Raw genomic sequence first — 7653 nt, forward strand, 5'->3', positions numbered from 1 at the left:
TTTGGGGAATGGGTTTCCATTGCCAAGCAGCTGCACAAAATCCTAAGATCACCATGCGCGATTGCAAAGTGTCGGCTGGAGTGGTGTAAAGCTTCGCCGCCATTGGACTCTGGAGTAGTGGAAACACGTTCTCTGGAGCGATGAATCACACTTCACCATCTGGCAGTCAGACGGACGAATCTGGGTTTTGGTGGATGCCGAGAGAACACTTCCTGCCCCAACGCATAGTCCCAACTGTGAAGAGGAGGAGTAATGGTCTTGGGGCTGTTATTCATGGTTTGGGCCCCTTAGTTCCTCCAGTGAAGGGTAATTAACACTACATCATACAATGACATTCTAGATGATTCTGTGCTTCCAACTTTGTGGCAAACAGTTTAGGGAAGGCCCTTTCCTGTTTTAGCAGGACAATGCCCCCCCGTGCACAAAGCAAGGTCCATACAGAAATGATTTTGTCGAGATCGGTGTAGAAGAACTTGACTGGCCTGCACAGAGCCCTGACCTCAACCCCATCGAACACCTTCGGAATGAATTGGAACGCAGACTGCAAGCCAGGAGGCCTAATCGCCCAACATCAGTACCCGAACCCGCTAATGCTCTTGTGGCTGCATGGAAGCAAGTCCCTGCAGCAATGTTCCAACATCTAGTGGAAAGCCTTCCTAGAAGAGTGGAGGCTGTTATAGCAGCAATGTTCCAACATCTAGTGGAAAGCCTTCCTAGAAGAGAGGAAGCTGTTGTAGCAGCAATGTTCCAACATCTAGTGGAAAGCCTTCCTAGAAGAGGGAAGCTGTTGTAGCAGCAATGTTCCAACATCTAGTGGAAAGCCTTCCTAGAAGAGAGGAAGCTGTTGTAGCAGCAATGTTCCAACATCTAGTGGAAAGCCTTCCTAGAAGAGAGGAAGCTGTTGTAGCAGCAATGTTCCAACATCTAGTGGAAAGCCTTCCTAGAAGAGAGGAAGCTGTTATAGCAGCAATGTTCCAACATCCAGTGGAAAGCCTTCCTAGAAGAGGGAAGCTGTTGTAACAGCAATGTTCCAACATCCAGTGGAAAGCCTTCCTAGAAGAGAGGAAGCTGTTGTAGCAGGGGGGGGACCAACTCCATATTAATGCCCATGATTTTGGAATGAGGTGTTTGATGAGCAGGTGTCCACATACTTTTGGTCATGTAGTGTATCTGTGACCAAGAGATGCGTATTTGTATTCCCAGTCATGTGAAATCCATAATTTAGGTTCTTATTTATTTAAATTGACTGATGTCCTTATATAAACTGTAACTCCGTAAAATCTTTTAAATTTTTCCATGTTGCATTTATATTTTTGTTCAGTATATGTTGACAATTTTAATTGGCTGATACGGAATTTGAACCGGATATAATCACAGCCACCTGGTGATGATAGCATAGGGCTAAATGGGACAGGTTATGTAATGGGAACAGCTAACATGTAGCCGTTGATTACGTGCAACTACGCCAACGATTTTAAATCGGCTTAAACTTAAACGTAAAACTTTAACTTTTTCTAAAATTATTATTAAGTATTGCCCCATTAGAATTATACGACAGGTGATTCTAATCCTGCTTACTGATTGGTTGAAACCGCGTGCCAGCCAATGTCTATTCCTCGATGTTCCACTTGCTAAGACTATAATGGTGAACTGTTTTACTGCTCCGTCTCTCTGTGCTGTCCACGGTCTCATCAGCCCATTTATAAAATCTCCAAATTACCCACCGGTGGTCCCCATTGATTTCATTAGTCTCACTCAGATATCATATTAGAAACTGGAAACATTTCTCTCCACCTCAAAATGGCAAAAATATCTAGAATTGTAAAACGTGAGCAAAAAAAAAAAGATCTGCCCTTTTTGCAAAATGTGTAGATTTGCAGCAAACAGTTTCAACATTTCGCTTAGGGCACCCAAACAGGCTCAGACCCCCCAAAAGGTTAGGGCCCCCAAAAAGGCTCGGGCCCCCAAAAAGACTAGGGCCCCCAAAAAGGCTCAGACCCCCAAAAAGGCTCAGACCCCCAAAAAGGCTCAGACCCCCAAAAAGGCTCAGACCCCCAAAAAGGCTCAGACCCCCAAAAAGGCTAGGGCACCCAAAAAGGCTCAGACCCCCAAACAGGCTCAGACCCCCAAAAAGGTTAGGGCCCCCAAAAAGGCTCGGGCCCCCAAAAAGACTAGGGCCCCCCAAAAGGCTAGGGCCCCCAAAAAGCCCTGGGCCCCCAAAAAGACTAGGGCCCCCAAAAAGGCCTGGGCCCCCAAAAAGGCTCGGGCCCCCAAAAAGGCTCGGGCCCTCAAAAAGTCTCGGGCCCCCAAAAAGGATCGGGCCCCCAAAAAGATTAGGGCCCCCCAAAAGGCTAGGGCCCCCAAAAAGGCCTGGGCCCCCAATTAGGCGAGGGCCCCCAATTAGGCGAGGTCCCCCTCTGACTGCATGTGTGGGTAAGGATGTGGGTAGGTGAACCCGCGAGCCACTGCTGCCCCACATCATTAGTTCCCCATCTCCAATCAACGTTGCCCATCCCTGGTCTGAAGTGATTGTGCTAGCTGTGTAGTTGGCTAGCTAACATGGGGGCGGGGGTTGCCATAGCAACCTGCCAATCGATCCAACGACCAGTGAGACAGTACATTGGAATGACGAGCAGCCGGCTTGGGAAGCAGCCTCAGGACTATATCCTCGTGGAATGAAAATGATATGAATAAATATATTACCAATTATATCCTCCAAACCCACCGTTTCTCCGGGATTATCACTTCAATAACACCTCACTCAATGTCAAATAGAAAACATGTTTTTACACACGCACGCACGCACGCACGCACGCACGCACGCACGCACGCACGCACGCACGCACGCACGCACGCACGCACGCACGCACACACACACACACACACACACACACACACACACACACACACACACACACACACACACACACACACACACACACACACACACACACACACACACACACACACACACACACACACACACACACACACACACACACACCTCTCTTGCTCAAACATCGGCCCAGGCAGGAAGGATTAGCATACACCTACGTGTGATAACGCTGCCTTCCAAATGCACCCTGTTGCCTATATAGTGCACTACTTTAGACCAGGGCCCTATGGATTCTGATCAAAAGTGGTGCACTCTTTAGGGAATAAGGTACGACTTGGGACACAGGCAAAGAGGATGATGAGGATGATGATGATGGTCATAGAGGCCTGCCTCACATCTCCTCCCCCCTTCCCCGTGCCACACCGCTTACTCTTTAGGGAATAAGGTACGACTTGGGACACAGGCAAAGAGGATGATGAGGATGATGATGATGGTCATAGAGGCCTGCCTGCCTCACATTTCCTCCCCCCTTCCCCGTGCCACACCGCTTATTCTACTCTCCTCAGGCGTAGCCAGGATGTCAAAAAACCCCCGTTGGAACACGATAATGATGTTCGTATCATATCTCACGCTAGCTAGCTACACTGGTATTAAATATGATTAATGATGTTCCTATCATATCTCACGCTAGACAGCTACACTGCTATCAATGTCACATCTGCTCCTGCAATGCCCTCTACTGCTCATCCTGTGTCTCCTTGACCTGCCGACACTCCCCCAGTACTCTCTCCCTCTCTCTCTGTGTATGTGATTGTGTGGGTGGAGACAGGTGTGCTGGAGTCAGAGTCGATCCCCACCAGCTGCAACCTGTTCCATAATCGAGACCTCTACAAATACTCAGCCCTGCCACTTCCACACTGCCAGATTGTAATCTCTGCTCAGTCAGTCTACGTTTCTAGCCTTTTGTTACTATTCAGATCCTGTTATCCTGTTGTGCCTGTTTTCCTTCCTGACACGGTTTTCGTCTCCGCTACAGTTCTGCCCGCTCTGACTCTGATCCCATTCTCCTGTCCCACGTCTCGTCATCCTGCTACTCTGTCCTGGATTCCCCACTCTACTACTCCCTCCGGACCTGCTTACCCTGTCTCGACCCATCTCGCTCCAGCCTCAGCCTCCGCACCTGGTTTCCAGCAACCCGCCCGAGCATCCCCTGACCTGCACTCCATCCCCCACCTGGGGTTCAATAAATATTTTGGTTACTTCATCTCAGTCTCCTCGTCTGAGTCTGCTCTTGGTTCCCCTGTTCCACTCCGCGTAACAAGCTAGCTACACTGTGGTATTAAATATGATTAATGAGGGCGTGTCTTATCTTGCGCTAGCTAGCTGCCTAGTGGAATTAAATATGATTAATGAGGGGCGTGTCTTATCTCACACTAGCTAGCTGTCTAGTGGAATTAAATATGTCTGCTACATTACAGGCAACTGGTTGCAATGCTTTTCTGTCACTGAGGAAACAAGGACATCTTTCCTGCCTGTTGCTGAAGAACCAAGGACATCTTCCGTGAAAGGACTTTATGAATTATAAAAGCTTTGTACGTCAGAGTGAGTTATTGATGTGCTAGCAGGCCTGCAACATTCATGTTGCACTGGATTATCCCGATTAAACCCCCCAAAATAACTTAAACCTGAAGACTGTGAAATGTGACATGATAGACAGGTATTTCATTTCATGTTGACAGAACTTATAAGCATTTCTCAAAATGTGATTTCCTCCAGTTAACTTAATCTCCATTTATATAGGCAGACCCTCTATTTACATATTTCCCTCAGGTCGTTGTTGACGTTAATGTGTCTGTAAAAAAAAAAAAAACTCAGCTATTCTGTTCAGTTGTTCTTCTATAGTCAAAAGCTTTACTCCGAATACTCCCACGTCCACAGTTATAAACACTGTGAATGATGCAGAATTCATGCTATAATCAAGGACATTTACAAACAGTCAAATTAAATCAACACATTAGATATTTTTTAGCTGTACAATCTACATTTGCAATATGACCTATCATTGTTTAATGTGGATAAACAGCTTTCCAAATGCCAAGATGGAAGTAAGCAAAAAATAAATACAAATAAATGCCATTTGAATCTTTATATTCCATTTTAGCGGCACTCTGTTTGACTATAACCTTGAGTTATATAATTATATATATATAAAATTATATTTAGAGTTTTCAATTGTTGCCTGTAATAGTGTTATTATTCAAGGAGTTGGCATTTTGCAGCCTGTCAATATACTTATTTTATATTTTACTAGGCAAGTCAGTTAATAAAGAACACATTCTTATTTACAATGACAGCCTACCCCAGCCAAACCTAGGCACCGCCTTATGGGACACCCAATCACAGCCAGATGTGATGCAGCCTGGATTGGAACCAGGTATTCTTGCACTGAGATACAGCATCTTAGACCACCGTGCCACTCAGGAGCCCAACGTCTATACACACTACAGCTGTGTCTCAAATGGCGCCCTATTCCCGATATAGTGCACTTAATTTGCCCAGAGCTCTATTTTTTTATATTTTTTTATTTAACCAGGCAAGTCAGTTAAGAACAAATTATTATTTTCAATGACGGCCTGGGAACAATGGGTTAACTGCCTGTTCAGGGGCAGAACGACAGATTTGTACCTTGTCAGCTCGGGGGTTTGAACTCACAACCTTCCGGTTACTAGTCCAACGCTCTAACCACTAGGCTACGCTGCCGCCTCTAATACATAGGAATGCACTATGTACGGTATTGGACTCCATTTTGAATACTCATAAAGAATACACTCTAACTGTTATACACCACACAGACGGTACTGGAGATTTGATGAGCAACAACTATGTTACTACCTTGGGTTCTACTGAGGCTGATGAACACACACAGGTAATTCAGTTAGGTCGCTGTCTCTGCAACAGACAGGTGTGTGTCCAATCAAATTAAATGTTCATTGCAACATATTTTCGTTTTAGAAAAGGTGTAGGCTAACAGCGAAATGGTTCCTTAACGGGCCCTTCCCAACAAGGCAGAGAGAAAGAAAATAGAGAAGTAATAGAAAATTCACATTGAGTAAAGATAACTTGGCTTTATACAGGGATTGCCAGTACCTAGTCCATGTTTTAAGTTCCTCAGCATACACATCACAGACAAACTGAATTGGTCCACTCACACAGACAGCATCATGAAGAAGGCGCAGCAGTGCCTCTTCAACCTCAGGAGGCTGAAGAAATTCGGCTTGTCACCAAAAGCACTCACAAACTTCTACAGATGCACAATCGAGAGCATCCTGGTGGGCTGTATCACCGCCTGGTACGGCAACTGCTCCGCCCTCAACCGTAAGGCTCTCCAGAGGGTAGTGAGGTCTGCACAACGCATCACCTGGGGCAAACTACCTGCCCTCCAGGACACCTACACCACCCGATGTTACAGGAAGGCCATAAAGATCATCAAGGACATCAACCACCCGAACCACTGCCTGTTCACCCCGCTATCATCCAGAAGGCGAGGTCAGTACAGGTGCATCAAAGCTGGGGCCGAAAGACTGAAAAACAGCTTCTATCTCAAGGCCATCAGACTGTTAAACAGCCACCACTAACATTGAGTGGCTGATGCCAACACACTGACACTGACACTGACTCAACTCCAGCCACTTTAATAATGGGAATTGATGGGAAATTATGTAAATATATCACTAGCCACTTTAACCAGAAGGGGACTAGCGTTCCAATTTTGGAACACCCCCCACCCCCCGTTACAGGTTTCGTTCACTAGGCTATACTATGAGTCAGCGCTCAAAAAGTAGCATTATGGCTCCTCTATCTTGGAGTCCACATAAACCCAAATTTACCACATAAATATTCCCTTACCTTTGCTGTTCTTCCATCAGAAGACCTGGAAGGAATTATACTTACCAAAAACAGCGTTTAGTTTTGCAGTCTGTGTCTTTCCGTTCTCAAACACGACACATTTCGGTTGAAATGTAGCCAAAAGTCATGTGGATGCGCACCAAAACGTCGAACTTACATATTATATGTCGATTAAACTTGTCAATCTAACTTCATAATCAAGCTTTAACATGTTATAAAGGTGTACAGCAATCGTGAGGACGAACAGAAACACAGTCACCGTTTAATCGATCTTGGAAAAAAGACAGGACTTGACCAGAGCGTGTATAAAAGTGACCTGTTTTTTTGCGTGACCGAAAGGTTTCGGCCCGCCAAAACTCTCGTGAGCGTGCGATTCTAACAATGAGAAGCCCCATTGAAAGCTGAGATCGCTGAAGAGAGAGACTGTTCCCAGAACTGTAACTGCTTGGGAAGGGTGGGGGCGATGACGTCAATGTTGGGCCAACTTTTATGATGACGAGAGAGTTTGGGAGAATGACTGCCCTGAGAGTTCTGCTTTACATACAGACATAATTTAAATGGTTTTAGAAGCTTTAGAGTGTTTTCTATTCAATAATGTTTTTATTTGCATATATTAGCAACTTTTGACAAAAACATTTTATGTTTACTATGGGCATGCAATTACTCCAGCGGGGCAGTAGACAGCCCTATCCCCATGAGGTTTAAACAATGCTACCTTATATAATGTTACTTACCCTACATTATTCATCTCATATGCATACGTATATACTGTACTCTATATCATCGACTGCATCCTTATGTAATACATGTATCACTAGCCACTTTAACTATGCCACTTTGTTTACATACTCATCTCATATGTATATACTGTACCCGATACCATCTACTGTATGCTGCTCTGTACCATCACT

At 45.3% G+C, this 7653-nt stretch overlaps 1 long non-coding RNA gene across 1 annotated transcript; it reads left to right on the forward strand.

Moving 5' to 3' along the window:
- Nucleotides 1-3714: 3714 nt before the first annotated feature.
- Nucleotides 3715-4100, forward strand: LOC124023900. The gene is made up of 2 exons (XR_006836804.1): nt 3715-3777; nt 3873-4100. It is a non-coding gene; the product is annotated as an uncharacterized LOC124023900 (long non-coding RNA).
- Nucleotides 4101-7653: the final 3553 nt, after the last annotated feature.

Source organism: Oncorhynchus gorbuscha, unplaced genomic scaffold (assembly GCF_021184085.1).
Source record: "Oncorhynchus gorbuscha isolate QuinsamMale2020 ecotype Even-year unplaced genomic scaffold, OgorEven_v1.0 Un_scaffold_1715, whole genome shotgun sequence".
In the NCBI taxonomy this organism is placed as follows: Eukaryota; Metazoa; Chordata; class Actinopteri; order Salmoniformes; family Salmonidae; genus Oncorhynchus; species Oncorhynchus gorbuscha.